The sequence below is a fragment of the Bactrocera latifrons genome, unplaced genomic scaffold, assembly GCF_001853355.1.
Source record: "Bactrocera latifrons isolate USDA-ARS-PBARC rearing strain unplaced genomic scaffold, ASM185335v1 scaffold_386, whole genome shotgun sequence".
Lineage (NCBI taxonomy): Eukaryota > Metazoa > Arthropoda > Insecta > Diptera > Tephritidae > Bactrocera > Bactrocera latifrons.
Window position 1 is genome coordinate 47,564 of NW_017537030.1, and position 4,420 is coordinate 51,983.

Consider the following 4,420-nt stretch of genomic DNA (forward strand, 5'->3'; position numbering starts at 1 on the left):
AGGGTTGGAAGGGCTCTTCGTGTACGGAGAGGCGAGAAGATGCCACCACTGCAGAACATGGTGGCATTCTTCCCGAGGAGCGCTGATAAAACCCACGAATTCGTGCTTAATCTGGTGGGTAACCAGAACGATGGCTTAAGCACCTCCGCATGGAAGGTCGTAGCAGGCAGCGTTGAGGCTTCAGGGTGGAACCTCAACATGTCATGATGAATCCTACAAGTATGTAATTCCGAAAGATTTCAGGCTTAACTTCAGGTTCGGCAAAATTGTAGTAAGGCYATGGAGGCCTAAGGCAAGGTCGGCCAAGAACCCACGACGGGGCGGACCGTAGCACCGGCTCTACCCGTAACCCGCCCAGCAGCGCATGAGGCGACTGCCGCTGTGGTTTCGGGAGAGCGGAACGAGTCCCCCAACGACCCCATCYCGGCTGGGCAGGCTGCGGCCACCGCCGCGGATGGAACCAGGAGCAACGAGCTCCCCAACGAGCAGGAAGGCACGCCATCCACCCAAGAGCTTCTGGAAGGGCTGCAGGTGCAGGTTGCCGACATGGAAGTGGCTCAGGTGAACCTACATCACGCATCGGCAGCCTCGGCTGTAATCATGAAGAGGTTCATCTCGGATAACCTGAGCATCCTCCTAATCCAGGAACCATGCGTGGTCAAAGGAGAGGTAAGAGGCCTCAACTCGAGAAGAAGGAAGGCAATCTGGGATCTCTCTAGCGAGTGACCCCGCTCCTGTGTAGTCGCTAGAGCCGATATAGACTTTTTCCGTATTTCAGAGTTTCTAACGCAAGATCTGTTGGCGGTACAGGTGAAGGACAAGGAAGGATCGGACTTCGTCCTCGCTTCCGCATACTTTCCGGGAGGGACGGCCACATGAAAAACAGTTTCAGGAAATTCTGTGATAGCGTCTCCTCGACCCCGGAGGCAGCTCGGCTGCATAAGRCGTTGTCGAAGGGCAAGACGGACACAGTATTATCCTTAAAAAGAAACGACGGGACCTATACGACAAGTGCGGAGGAGAGGGCAGAAACACTCCTATAAACGCACTTCCCGTGGACGRTTCAAGACAACCTAAATCCAGCCTCGGTCATAAGTAGGCCAGATCGCTCAGATTGGCTGACTGCAAGAAACCTGTTCACTGTAGACTCAGTCAAATGGACACTGGCCTCCTTTTCAAGCTTTAAGTCACTGGGAGTGGATGGCGTCTTCCCGGCCCTTTTGCAGCAAGGTGTTTCTACCACACCTGCTAGGGCTGATGAGAGACAGCCTGACGATGTCGTATATCCCTGAGCCATGGAGAATCGCAAAAGTAATTTTCATTCCCAAAGTAGGGAGGAGAGACTATTCGGTAGCCAAATCGTTCCGGCCTATAAGTCTCACATCCTTCATGCTGAAGGGAATGGAGAAAGTAATAGMYAMCCACATCAGATCGGAAGCGCTGAAGATCGCACCCCTACATRCCAGACAACACGCGTACAGAGCGGGCAGATCCACAAACACTGCTCTGTACCAACTCACGTCTGAGCTGCAGGATTCGCTGAATAATGGCGAGATTGCGATCTGCGCCTTCCTAGACATTGAGGCAGCCTTTGATAATGCATCTCAAACTAGCGTTATCAAGGCACTGGAGAGAAGGAACGTACCCACCCCGATACGCAGATGGATAGAAGCCCTTCTGCGCACAAGGGTAGCAGAAACAACAGTGGGAGGAAGTAGGATTCGTCTTGGCACCACAAGGGGTTGCCCGCAAGGTGGAGTACTATCCCCTCTGTTATGGAGCCTAATAGTAGACGAACTACTCGAGCTGCTCGCCAGCAATGGAATCCGCTGTCAAGGATACGCGGACGACATTGTCATAATGGCGAGAGGCAGATTTGAGAACACTCTCTGCGACATTATTCAAAGGGGCTTAAACTTGGCAAGAGGATGTTGCAAGACGGTAGGGCTAAATATAAACCCAGCAAAGACTACCGTGATCCCATTCACTAAGCGGAGATCTCTTCCGGGTCTAAGGTCCCTAACAATTGGAGGCACAGAGGTGGTAATGTCTAAGGAGGTCAAATTCCTGGGCCTCACCTTAGACTCCTCATTAGGGTGGAGTAGGCATTTGGACCTAACGCTGTCCAAAGCAACTAGAGCACTAATGATCTGTAGACGCCTGGCCGGCAGATCATGAGGATGCAAGCCAAGTATCATTAGTAGGCTGTATACCATGATAGTAAGGCCTATTGTCATCACTGGAAGTCATGCTAGAGCTTACACCGCTGCATCAGGTGATCAAGCTAGCAGCAAAGCACACCATGCTACTAATGTCAGCAGAAGGCTGTGAAAGAGGAAAGGTAATGTCCTCTAGACAGATGGACGAACTAGCGGATAGCACACCGCTAGCTCTCCTTCCTAAGGACAGCACCACTAAGAAAATAAACTTCAAGAAGAAYTTMAAAGTCACTCTAGGCAGCAAGACGGTGTGGAGTGATTCCGCGCTGGAAAGGCTGCTGGAAGACAGCACCATTCAGTGGTACACTGATGGCTCAAAAACACCGGAAGGTATTGGGGCAGGTATCGCGGGACCGCGTACCAAGCTGTCCATACCTATGGGCAGCTTCCCAAGTATCTTCCGTGCTGAAGTTTTTGCCATCAGTCAGTGTGCTGAAGTCAACCTCAGCCGCAACTATCGTAACCAGCGTATAGCTATTCTCAGTGATAGTCAAGCGGCACTAAAAGCTATCTCATCCTACGAGACCAAATCGCTTCTAGCCGAGGAATGCGTAGAACGGCTAAACCGCCTGTCCTTGTGTAATCGGGTGCACCTAATATGGGTACCAGGGCACAAGGAAGTAGAAGGTATGAGAGCTGCTCCGCACGGAGGAGAGAGTGCAGAGAGAACGGCACTGGCGACAGGCAGCAAGTATGCGCCACGCCAAGCAGCTTCTAGGAGGATACAACCTCCCCAGATTTAGAGAACTAATTCACCTCCCCCGTGAAAAATTCCGCCTCCTCGACGCAATCTACACAGGGCACTGTAAGCTCAGGAAGCACCTGTCCAACATGGGCATGGTCTCCTGTGCTAACTGCCGATTCTGCGACCTGGAACAGGAAACACCAGCGCACCTAATCCTGGATTGCTCAGCAATTTGTGGAAAAAGGCTCAAGGCCTTGGATTCAGCTTACATCCGCAGGGATCACATCACCTCACTAGCGCCCGGCAAACTCCTGGAACTATTCAAACTGCTGGGGCTCTGGGAGGTCATGTGGTCGCGGTGCATTACCTCAAATATTCTATTCTATTCTATTCTATTCTATCACTCACATTCATTCACCTACGCCAAAGGACACGTTCGGATAGGTCTCCACACAAATATTTTTTCATCGATTTCCTTCACTCGAGTCGATGATATCGCCGAGTTCTATCACTTACATTCATTTCCCTGCGCCATACGACACGTTCGGACTGGTCTCCACATAAATATTTTTTCATCGAGTAAAGAGGTTACAGAAATAGTTGCAAAAAAGGTTGAAAATACTTTCAAAAAGTCATCTATTCCGATAGTTTCACACACCAGAGTTATACAAATGCTCACCACATACCATAAGAAATTTCTGACTTTTAAAAAATGTTTTTAAAGAACCCAATAGGTTTGAGCTCTAAAAGAGACGACTTTGTGATTATTTGACATCGCTGCATTTATTTTTCTTCTTGCACTTGTCCAAAGGAAAGTTCCTATCAATGAACAACCATTTCTCTTGGACCAGAGAACCAGAAGAATTGGTCGCATTGGAACCTGAAACAAAAAAGATTACAAAGAAAAATGAACGTAAAGAAAAGCTTTCAAAACGTCATTCAACATCAACACTTACGAAAAAAGTATCAGCCAGAACACGTGATCATTCAGATCAGCCAGACTCTCATACAGACGACAAATATGTAGGTGCGTCGCACATGGATTCTTCCAAAAACGATGCTGATGATAAATTTTCTCTTCCATCCTCTAAAACCAAACAAAACACACTAGTTTTAGAACACACTGCTTTAGCTGCCCAAAGATTTGGAGTAAGTGATAGAGCAGTGGCCTTGATTGTTTCATCTACTTTTCTGAATGCCAAAAAAGCAGGTTTGATAACAGAGGATCAGGCTAGCTATCACTGACAAATGCAGGGTTGGTCGGGCAAAAAAAAAAAGTGTTTGAGTTAAGCTCCAAAACACCGAAAGTATTGAATGTGTATATGGGCTGTATTTTGACGGCCGCAAAGACAATACACTTACACAAGTAAGCGAAGGTGAAAAGTCCTACCTCGACACTGTCAAAGAGGAACATATTTCTCTTATAGYGGAACCTGGTTGTCATTACTTTGGCCACGTCACCTCTCCTTCCGGGTCAGCTGAGGATGAGACGCAACCTATATGGCAACATTTACAA